Raw genomic sequence first — 12,537 nt, 5'->3', positions numbered from 1 at the left:
ATATCTGGGCAGTTTCTGGATCAACCTTCAACAATTTTTTTAAGCCTCATGTATACATTTACATTTAACTTGCATTATCAACACACATATATTCCTAGAATGTATTTATATTATACCAAGATATTATTCAAATGCTTCATTTTAGATATTTTTACGTTTGAGATATTTTTTACTATTATACCAAGCTTTATGCTTATTATGTATATAGAAAAAGATCAAGTCGAGGATGTTTCCTTTGTTTCCTTCAATGTTAGTTTATTTTATTCTAAACTATTGTTTCTTGATACACAGAAACAGCTTACTAGTTGGATGCAAACTGTTTTGACTCTCATTAGTTGAAGGCACTAACGTTACATCACTAGTTAGTATCTGGGTTTCTTATAGCCCCCCTGAGTTTGGTTATGGCAGTGTACTAACTGGAATTATAGCCAATTTGGAGTTAAAGTTAATATAGGTAGAATAGCTTTCAAAGGTAGAAAAGATGACAGACTAACCTCTGGTACTACTCTTTGGGCTTCAATAGCCCGACTCCCTATTAAATTGGGCTTCTGCGCTATTCTCTCATCTGAAATGAGTCAGTCATTATCTTCCATAGAACTTAATGCCTGGTATCTATTAAATAAAGGAACATTTGTGCAGGGTGGTGGCAGTGCTGATAATGGTGACTGTTGGAATTAAAATTGTAGATTGGACTGCCCTGATTAGTGTTCAACATTAGGTGTCTATAAAAGTATCCTAGTGGCAAGAGAGTCATGTTATACTCCCATTGGGATGGCGGAGAAGCATTTGCTAGAGTATTCCGCGCCCAGCCCGGGGATTTAAAGTTGATAATAATACAATCTCCCTCGAATTATTTCTTGAGAGGGCCAATCCATCACACCCGTTGCGTTAGCAGTACCTGATTTGCCCCCGTCCTCGGGAAGCCACAATTATTGGACAGACAGTGTAAGGTTTTGTTTTTAAGTGCAGCATGGTTTTCCCACTGATCTTTCCCTAATTTAGGCATATTCACTAAGACTGCAACGTAGGCCCCGCATTTAGGGGGCAAATCAATAGATAGGGGTGCTTTATTTGTATTAGAAGGCATAAGATCTAAATTGCCTACTCTGGGAGTACCTAATACAGGGGGATTACCGACCCCTGCATTTGGTTTCTCCCTTTGGTCCTTGCCAAAATTAGCAATGGCAACAAGCTCAGTTTTATTCTGCGTAAAGTTTTCCTTTAATGCTTCGCTATTGTCTAAATTTCCTTTAGATATCTTCTCAGTATGTTGATTAATTAAATTAGCTATTGGTGGGTTGCTGCCACTATCAATTTTCGAGTTAGGACCCTCTCCACTAGCATCTGCCCCCAAATTGCCCTTCTCAATCCTTGCATACATTTTCTCAAGGCTTCCACTTAGTTTATGGAACTCTTTGGCTATGTTGTCTATCCTATCATGGAGTGGCCTAAGCAATACAATTAATTTGTCAAAGATAGCTTCTAAAGATATAGTATCGAGAACAGCGTTTGAAGCTTGATTTGTATTTATATTTGCTATGGCCCCCCTGTGTAGGATATTTCTTATCTTTCTTAGCCTTAGTATTTCCATGACCAGTTGTTTTCTTTTTATGTCCGGTAACTTTAGGTGGAGGAGTGGGAGATGCATTGAGTGAAGGAACCGGTATAGATAGTGTGGGTGTGTTAGAAATACGGGAAGGCTCATCAATAGTATCATTTACATCAACAATATGACCAGTTACATCCTCCACAGTGAGGGGTGACTCAGTTATAATTACTCCTTCTTCATTAGCCAAAGTAGATTCTTCACTAGATTTATCACCAGGCACAATGCTGGGCCCCATAGACAAGCGCCTCTCCATGCGATTAGTTTCCTCTGACAGAGCACTAACTGCTTTTACTAGAAATGTGTCTATAGTAGTGCACGTCTTGTTCAACAGAGGTTTGTTTGCCCGCCTCCTTGCCATTTTAAAGTATTTTAAAGTATAGCCAGTAAACTGTCCACAACTTGGGGGAAGGTTTCAAGCAAATACACCTACAAATTATTTATACAGTACAAGGTCATGCTTTACCTTTACAGTTTTGCATGGATAAGAAAAAACAGTACCTTTCAGGGGTTCTAAAATGCAAAAACCAGTTTGTTACAGGCGTTAGGGGGGTGGCCCAACCCAGCCTCTTCCGGCCTCTGATGACCTAAGACGGTCCCGCCCTTGTCCCGGGCTTCTCCCGGCGCCTACCCGCGCGCGTCCCGCACTGCGGAAGTTCCTGGCTGGCTTTGAGGGCCAGCGGCGCCCTCCAATGACGTGCAAGGTAGTGGCTGCCCAGGGGATGCAGGGAAATGTAGTTTATTATAGCCGTTCCCCTCACGGCGGATACGCAGGTCCGTTGGCCGTTCACCTTACGGCGTTGGGCAAGAAGAAGCAAAGGACAAAGTCTGCCAACGCAGACTACCGCACCCCTCCTCTGAAGTCGAGGATGTTTCCTTTGTTTCCTTCAATGTTAGTTTATTTTATTCTCAACTGTATTGTTTCTTGATACACAGTGTCAAAGTCTGCTGATAGTTTGAGGAGTAGTAGTGCTGCTACACTCTTTCCATCCTCAGTTGTTGTCCCTTCATCTATTCATCTCGTCGGAGGAGTGCGGGGAGCTGAATAGTTGCAAGGGAGGACAAAGTCCCTTGGTGTAAGTGTGACTACAGGGATCACACCACCCCCACTACCTCAAGGAGCCTGAATTTTTAGGAGGCATAGACCACAAGAGGAAAAATGTCCTACATGGTCTGTATGACACATTTAGTGTACTGTGTTAGGCGTTGGTATTTAACACAATCTCTTAAAAAGTTAGGCTTTCATCAGTTATGAGGCTTTCCCTTTCATGTTTACTGATTAAGGTATAGAGAGGCTGAGGGTTGCCCCAATTTACCTTCTCACTCCTCCTTGTTTATCTACATATACCATTACATTTATCTATCAAACAACCCCACAGAAACATATAATTACATGTACTGAGGAGGATTGTCAGTCCCTGCCCAAAATAGTCCTAAGAGTTTCCTCAAAAGATATTCTTATTTTAATAGTGGTGACAGATTTGTCCCATCTACTAATCTCAAGAAGATTTCCAATCACAGCTCTGTTTATTCCACACAGTATAATGACTCATTTGCAGAACAAGGTTGGGCATATTAGAAAGGAAAATATAAATGAAAAACTTGTGTGGGAAATAAATAGGGAAATTAAAGGCATTGATACCCTATTTAGGACATGTATAATTCCAGGAAAAATTATGGGGGTCATAAGGATGGTGGAAGGACCGCCACCGTCGGGCCGGCGGTGGCTGTCCTTCTGCCATCACCAAGTGTGTTACCCACCGCCCAATTAGGATGGCGGTGGATACCGACGCAGACGCACAGTCTGTCACCGCTTCATCGCCAAAGGCAATCATACTGATTGCCTGGCAGACGGTGCAGGGCCCCTAAAATGGTGGCGTTGCCTAGCAGGCACCATCCACCAAATTAGGATGTGGGTATAGGAAGCCATGGAAAGGGTGGCGGGGATTGGGTTTGGGGCCCGTTTTGGACCCCCTTGGGTGTCACTGCACTGGGGGGTACCCTGCATTTCCCTGCACTGCAAGGCAGGCACCGTGTGTATAAGGATATATCCTTTTGTGCCCGCCCTGATTTCTGCCATGCCACCGTCGAGAGGAGGTGGCGCATGAGGCAGTTGATAACTCTGTTTCAGAATGTAGGCTGCGAGGCTTATTTAATGTTTCCAGCACGCCTTAAAGTAGGCCTTAATGGGAGTTTTCTACTCTGAAATTAAGGCTCAGGAGTATCTCAGTTCTCTTAGAGAGAATAGGGAGCAGAACAAGCAGTTGGCTGCAGTGAGGGAGGTACCTCGGAAGAGATAGTAAGGCGTAGCAGCATGTATTGGAAGCATACTGGATTCTGGATCAAAGATATGGGGGGGAAGAAAAAAAATAAATTTTGCAGAATTTTTTTTTTTGCAGAATCTGATAGTGTATATCACTTCTCTTTTTTTCATAATAGGTTTGGGGGTCAGGGATCAAAAAAAAAAGTGGTGTAAGATGGGAGAGGGGGGAGGCAAGACAAACCTAGTGGCCTTGGCTGTCTGACATAGGTCCGTTGGACCTATTTGCCAGTATGGGGGGAGGGCGCTTAGGGGTGGGGTGTCTTGGGAGGGGGGGAAGGGGAGGGGTACAGGGCACAGTATAATGGAAAAATATAAGGGTAATACAGGAGACTGTGGAGAACAGGAGAACGAGTGCTGGGTAAGAGGCAGTGATAGTTTTTATCAAATTAAAACAAATGTGGAGAGTTCAGAAGTAAAATGGTCTTTAAGTTTCTGTCTGGATTTATTAGTTAGGAAAATTAGTGAAAATCTTTTATGGGCACTAGATTTCTAACTTGGAATGTCTGTGGGCTGAACGATTATCAGAAGAGACAAAGGGTTTCAATTGCACTAAGACAAATGAATGTAGATGTTGTATTCCTGCAAGAAACACACATCATGTCTTCACAAAAGTACTTGCTGGAACAGCTGGGCTTTCATATATTAGCATATTCTAGGCAAGGTACTAAAACCAGAGGCGTAGCTATGATGTCAAGGAATAAGACTGTGGTAATCAGAAATAAATTGGAAGATCAGTGGGGGAGGTGGGCAATGGTTGAATGTTTGATTGAGGGGGAGAGGACAACCTTGGGGGTTGTATATGGATCAACAGAGGATGACCCAGAGATTCTAGAATTTCTGGATGTGGAACTTGCTGGTTGGGCCCCTCGTATTATTATGGCTGGGGATTTTAATATTAACGGGGCAGACGGATTAGGGATAGGCTCTTTTGGTAGATATCAAGGTAGAAAAAAAAGGGTACATCAAGCCCTACTTAATTTACTATTGAACAATAATCTGTCAGACGTGTGGGGGAAAACCAGACTAGATAAAAAAGGATTGACTTATTATTCAGCTCCACACCGAATTTGTGTAAGGCTTGATTACTTCTTTGTATCGAATGCACTGCTTTCTAGTCTAAAGATAGATAGGCTGCCACGGATTCTCAGTGATCATAACCCTCTCACTCTAACATTGAAAGCGACAGCAGGAATCAGAACTCTGAGGGCATGGACTTTTGAAAGAGGGCTTCTGCAGGACAATAAGTATATATACCATATGTCAAAGTGGATAAAATACTTTTTTGAGAGTAACAGAGGAAGTGCGGCTGCAGGGGTGGTGTGGGATGCCTTTAATGCGGGCGTTCGCGGAGAGACCATCAGCTTCAGCGCGTTTAAGCGCAAACAGGAGCAGCTTAGGAATAGTGAACTAGTCAGGGCAGCCATAGATGCAGAGGAGGAGTTACATCAATGTGTATTAGCAGGGGTATCAGTGGAACAAGCACTTATTAAGGTAATGAAAGCAAAAAGTGAAGGAGAAGAAGATATTGCGAACAAAGCAGCCAAGAATGTTATGACTAAAAGGGAGAGATGCCATGAATTCAGTGAGAAAGTGGGACGCACCTTAGCCATACGTACTAGACAAATAGCAGCATCAGGAGTGGTAAGGGAAATCAGGGATACAACTGGTGGATTACATTCGGATTCAGAGGAAATACGAGAAGTATTTAGGAAATTTTATGAGGTGTTGTATGATGACCAGCACTCTATCGACCCTGGGGAAATAACTGATTATTTACAGGATATTCCGTTGGTAAGGCTTACAGAAGAGGACGCAGAAGGGTTAGAAGAGCCGTTGGATTTAGTAGAGATCAAAGCAGCTATAGCAAGTCTCCCTTCAGGAAAAGCTGCTGGGCCTGACCGGCTCCCTATGGAATTTTATAAAATGTTCTGGGAGATACGTGGAGATGATTTGGTTACAACAATACAGATAGCCCAAACAGGGGAATCTATCCCAGGGTCATGGGGGGAGCAGATATTGTGTTAATATTAAAAAAGGGAAAGCCAGCCACTGAGCCGGGATCTTACAGGCCGATTACCTTAATGAGTACTGATACTAAAATTTATTCTAAGGCATTGGCAACAAGATTTGCTAGAACAATAGGAAACCTTGTAAGTAATAACCAACATGGGTTTATCCCTGGAAGGGGCACTACTCATCATACACGTAAGGTTATCACTCTGCTTGATACCACGGAGGTCACAGGAGACCCGATGGCGGTTATGTTATTAGATGCCGAAAAGGCTTTTGATCGGGTTTTCTGGGACTATCTGTGGCATGTCTTAATGAGGGCAGGGGTTAAAGAAGGATATGTTAAAGCATTACGGACATTATACACTGATCCAGTTGCTTCTATAAAAGCAAACGCAGGTTCAACTCGGCAGTTTCAGATTAAGCGGGGCACGAGGCAGGGATGCCCGTTTTCTCCGCTCCTCTTCACAATGTATATGGACCCACTAATCCGCAGGATAGAGATGTGTGAGAGAACCACTCCTTTGTCCACACACCTGGGGCAATGCAAGAATCTTGCATATGCCGATGATGTGGCGGTGATTACACCGAACCCCGCGGAGGCTATTGGGCAGATAGAGATAGAGGCACGGAGGTTTGGACGTATCTCTGGATACGCGTTAAATACATCCAAGACGCAGATAATTAAAAACTCTCACGCACATTGTAATGATATTCGGGTGGTCCAAACAGGGGTGTACCTTGGAGTGACTATTACTGCTGATCTCGATACTTTAGTGGAAAAGAACATTGCCCCGATAATCACTAAAATAAGGAAGGAATTAGATAGATTAGATAATTTACACCTTTCAATTGTTGGACGCACTAATATTGTGAAGATGATGGTTTTGCCAACATTTTTGTATATATTCAGAGCTATTCCACTATTTTTTTTAAATAAGTGGTTTAAGATCAACGAACATATGATTAATCGGTTTATTTGGGCAAAGGGGAAGACAAGGAGAGCGCTCCGATTTATGGCACTCCCACGTGAAAGGGGAGGATGGGCGCTACCAGATTTAAAGTTATATTATTGGGCAGCAGCATTACAATATATGGCGGGCCTGTTGGGAGGCGCAGAAGTAGAAGGGCAGGATGAGTTTGGTACATTAGCTATCTACGGATTGGTTATGGGGCGGAGGCGTAAAATTTATTTTTGAAATTTACAGATGCTAGTTATTTCAAAAGGACAAGATTTAAGACTATCCTATCAGCATATAATATTTGGAAAGCATTTGCTAAGAGGTTTGGTATAGGGAAGTACAATGCCTATACAAGAATAGATGGTAATTCTACTCTCCCTGGTGAGATTTTTTCTGGTGCAGCTTTTAACGAGTGGGGGAGGCAAGGAATTAGGAAGCTTGGTGATATTCTAGGCCCACAAGGTATGATGCAATTTTCGGAGTTACATACAAGCTATGGTTTAGACACGAGACAATTCTTTAAATATCTTTAAGTAAGGAGTTTTATTAGTAAAAAAAAGGGGGTGTGATGCGGGCTTTGCTAAGGATCCAATAATGGAGGTTATACAAACAGGCACAGACAATACGATTAAGAGGTTCCATCTAGAATTGTTAAAGTCGAAGAAAGACGACTTAGAAAAATGGGCGGACAAGTGGGCAACTGCTTTAGATATAGGCCGAGATCAGTTTTCTCTGTCACTGGATATGGGGCAGAAATTGTTGTGCTCAGCTTCATTACAGGCCCAACATTACAAAGTTTTGTATCATCTATACTATACACCAGCAAAAATTGCTCAATGGCGAGGCTTATCTGGCATTAGATGTTTTAGATGTGGTAGCTTAGAAGCTGATTTAGTACATGTTTTTGCATCATGCCCCCACATGGAAACAACCAGGAAGGATATAGAGAGATTTCTAAATAATGCATTAGGAATTGAGACTGTACTACCTCCATCAATAATACTACTAGGAGTTGCGGCAGAGGGGCAGATATGGGGCGGAAGCTTTATATTCTTAGCAATGGCAGTTCTGAGATTATGTATAGCTTCGGCATGGCTTGATCCCCTCCCCCCGACGTACCATCAATGGTTAGCTAAATTATTGTCAATCCATAAGTTAGAATCTGCAATATATGCTAGGTAGGGGAAAAAGGGAAGAAAATTGGGCATTCAAATATGGGAACCGATTACTCGTTGGAAAGAAGGAAATATCACTTAATAGACATTTTTTTCTTCTTCTTTTTTCTCTGTTTTCTATTCATGTACTTTTCTTTTCTCCTCTCTCTGCTACTCGGTTCTTTTCTTTTTCTATTCTGTGTCTCATACTATAGTCAGGGGAATCTGTTCTCAAGTAAGTAAGGATTAATTTAAGAATGTAATGTAACGTAGATAATTGCATTATTTGTGATGATTGACTGTATATAAGTATTTTTTTTTTATATAACTCTACTTTTACTGTGCCCTGTACATGTTATAAAAATGGGGAAAAAAAAAAAAGCTAACAGGTGCAGCCGTGACTAGATGCTCTTGATTATCAAAACAGCCAGTGAAATTTTAACTATAGAAAAGAAGGAAATTGAAGAGATGGAGTTAAAACTGAAAGAAAACACCTTGTTAGTAGAGGCAAGAAGATACTGGAAGAGATTCAACAAGACATCTCAGGCTACAGAGAATATTTAGTTAATAAAAAATCTAACAAATTAAGACATGACATCTCTAAATACAATCTAGAGCACGTCTACCCTTATTTACAAATAGACTATTTTGACAGACCGAGAGAAGAAGTATACAATAAAAGGACTTGGGTAAACTAAAAAAGAGACCACATGAAAAAGAGAGTGATTTTCTTTGACAGCTCATACACTAGCACCGAGTCAGAAAATGAAGAACCCAAAGAAGACCATAACTCTCGAGAAAGGGAAGTCACTCAGAGCACAAGCAGAGAAAAGCTATCTTTTTTAGATAAGCACCGAAACAATCATGGCCAAACTACATGTAGAGAAAGCCTTTCTTTTTTAGACAAGCGCCTAGCCAATCACAGCCAAACAGGGGCAGATACAGGGGGAGAGGAGGTTTCTTCCCTCAGAATTTTACACCGTACCGCCCAAACACGAGGAGCCAGAAACATTGGGACTAATAGAGAAGGCCCCAATCATCAACCTTTCAAGTAAAACACTGACACAGGAGGAAATTACTGTCTGGAAAAGGGGTTAGGCTATGCTATCACATCTACTGTGGATCGGTACTCTTTAGAAAGAGATGTGCAAATATTTTTCAGAAAAATACGCCTAAATTAATTTTTTGAAAGAAAAGATAAGCTCCCTACTGTAAACAAATCGGGATTAAAACCCAAATCTACATGGACACCCTCAATACAGCTTGGTAAAAAAGACATTGAAGTCTTTGAAAGGGTAGTGGAAAAGAGCATAGATGAGTTGTTAAATAAAAAAACTTGGATTAGTGACAATCTCACATCACAACAACGCACTGCCCTGTCGACTCTTGAACAATGCCAAAGCCTAACAACAAAGCCGCAGATAAAGGCAGAGGTATTGTAGTAATGGACACCAGTGATTAGAACATCAGAATTATGAATCTTTTAAATAACAAGCAGGATTACCAAAAATCCAGGAGAGAAGAGTGGGATGTTTTAATTGACAACTTTACCAATCTCCTATTATTAGCTAAGGAAGATAATATTATCTGCCAAGAGGAATATCTTTTCCTCAACAATATGCATCCAGTAATTCTCGCCCTCTATGGCATACCCAAGGTCCACAAAAGTATGGACGATCCACCTATGAGACCCATTGTGTCTAGTATAGATTCACTTACAGAGCCTTTGAGCAAATACCTAGATGTATTTCTCCAACCTATGGTGACCCAACAAAAAGCGTACATCAAAGTCACAACCGCAATGATCAGTAAAATTGAGAACCTTCCGTATGATCCAGAATCACAATGGCTTGTAACATTAGATATTGAAGCCCTATATTCTAATATTCCTCAAGACGACACAATCCAAATGAGCAAAGATTTGCAGAGTGATGATGATGGTGATCTTTCACCTCATGCACCTTTATCGTAGAATGCGTAGATATTATCCTTAAAAATAACATCTTATTTACAACAGAATTTTTCACACAAATTAAAGGGACCAGTATGGGAGCGACCTGCGCTCCCAATCTGGCATGTCTGTATGTTGCCAGGTTTGAAGACAAGCACATCTTCAATACAGCAGCCCCTTTTTATGAGTATATAACTGCATGGCCACGATATATCGGCAACATTTTCTTTCTGAGGACAGGTAGCGAACATACCTTTGTAGAATTCATAGATTGGTACATCATCCATGAGCAAACAAAATTGTGATTTTCTAGACATTAGGATCCAAAATATGAACGGCCTGTTGACTGTAGAACTGTTCACTAAACCTACTAATAGAAACACCATATTGCATTATAAGAGCAATCATCCAGCGTGCCAGAAGGACAATATTCCTTATGGCCAGTTTTTAAGAGTGAGACGTAATTGCACTAACATCCAAGACTTCGAGAGACATGCTGAAAAATTGACAAAAAAACTCCAGGATAGGGGTCATCCAAGAAGATTAGTGAAAAGAGCTTACAAACTCGCCAAATATCACAATAGGGATTCCTTCGTTGAGGCCAAATCTGACAACAAAGATGCAAAAAGTCCACCATTAATTTTTGTAACAAACTTTAGTAATATTAGTAACCAAGTAAAAAACATTATCAACAGGGATTAGCACCACATTGACACCTTAGGCACATCTAAACTGGTAAAACCAATGTTTTCATTTCGCCGCAACAGAACAATCAGAAATTTCTTGGTCCACACCCATAGGAGCCCAAACCAAAATAGCCAAGTGAGTGTGATGAATACCCCTCTACCCACAGGAACCTTTCCTTGTAGCTCCTGTCAGAATTAAAATAACATCGTAAAAGGGCAGCAGATCACCCACAATAATGTAATCCACACTTTTGGAACAATGCGAATTGTCGCACAAAGAACATGATTTAATTTAATTCTATGCCCATGTTGTTTGGGCTACATTGGAGAAACCTCGAGGGAGATCAGAATTAGGTTGGATGAGCAACCTAATTGCCGCTACCGAAAGGCATTGCTAAATGCCCATCCTAATATGGCTGGCGGTGTCTGATAGACACTGCCACCATATAAACCCTTTTCCGCCCCGGTCGCAAGGCGACTGGGGCGGAAAAGCGGCAGACGGTCTTACCGTCCGCTGCGGACCCCCCAGCCATACTAATATGGCGGGGGTCATTCCGGCACGGATGGTGGGCAGATCGCCCCCGCCAGGCCGGCGGTGGCTACCGCCGGCCTGGCGGGTGCGATCGTCCGCCATCCTAATGGGCCCCATAGAATCTTAAATCACCTTGTGTAAACATAGCATGGTAATTCTTCCCTCTGAAAAGAAGAAAGTCAACAGTCTAGTTGTTGTTAGTTCAAATAGTGGAAGGGTTTCCTGTTTAGGCACTTTTAAATGACTATCTACACATTGGGGACCCTATGGTCCAGTTGAAGGCAGAAAGGCGTCGGCCACTTTTTTTAATACTTTTTGTAATTAAAATAATTAATTCCAAATAGCATGGTGTGTAGTGCTGTTGCCTGCTTTGAATACTGTGGAATACAAGGGATGAAGATTATAGGTGGAATATATGTAGATATATATACATAAAAACTCCCGATTTGCGATAGACAAAACAGGTCAGGCACAGACTCTGTGATAATGTGCTTGTTTATTTTCAGTTCAGGAGTCCACATGATGCGTTTCGGCCGCCATCCTGCGGCCTCGATCTCATGTCGCTGTCACTCCTTTTTTAACTACCATTTTCTTACACATTGTTTTTGTATTGTATTGTATTGATAATTTGTAAAGCGCGTTGGCTACCCAGGGGCGTCCCAGCGCTATAGAAAAAAGTGAGTTGGGCTGGAGAGGCTGGAGTAAAAGAAGACGAGTGGAAAGTTAGATTGGAATTTTGCTGAAGAGCCAGGTTTTTAATAGTTTACGGAAGGTGAGAAGGTTAGGTTCTGATCTGATAGGGAGGGGAAGGGAGTTCCAGATCCTAGCCAGGTTGTAAGAAAGCGAGCGGCCTCCACACCTGGCCTTCCTAATGCGTGGTACTGAGGCGAGGTGGGAGGTCGCAGATCTGAGTGGCGGGAGGGTAGATAGGCTTTCACCAGGGGGAGTTAATAGAGGGGCCTGTACCCCAGTAGGCTCGGTGTGCGATGCACATGCTCTTAAATTCAATTCTGGATCTCACCGAGAGCCAGTGAAGATCCCTCAGTCTGGCTCTGACTGAGGTTCGGCGGGGGATATCCAGGAGGATTCTTGCCACACAGTTTTGAATGACCTGGAGTCTGCTAAGTGTAGATTGTGGGCCCCCAGATATAGGGCGTTTCCACAATCGAGACGGGAGAGGATCAGGCCTTGAACCATAATCCGTCTTGAATGGAACGGAAGGAGGGGGAGAATTTTGCGGAGAAGTCTCATCAGCCCGAAGCAGGTGGCAGCGAGCTTGGTGGCTTGGTAGTTGAAGGTTAGAGTGTGGTCGA

Source organism: Lissotriton helveticus, chromosome 5_1 (genome assembly GCF_964261635.1).
Source record: "Lissotriton helveticus chromosome 5_1, aLisHel1.1, whole genome shotgun sequence".
Classification (NCBI taxonomy): domain Eukaryota; kingdom Metazoa; phylum Chordata; class Amphibia; order Caudata; family Salamandridae; genus Lissotriton; species Lissotriton helveticus.
The sequence above is the reverse complement of the archived record's forward strand: the minus strand, read 5'-3'. Positions refer to the sequence as shown.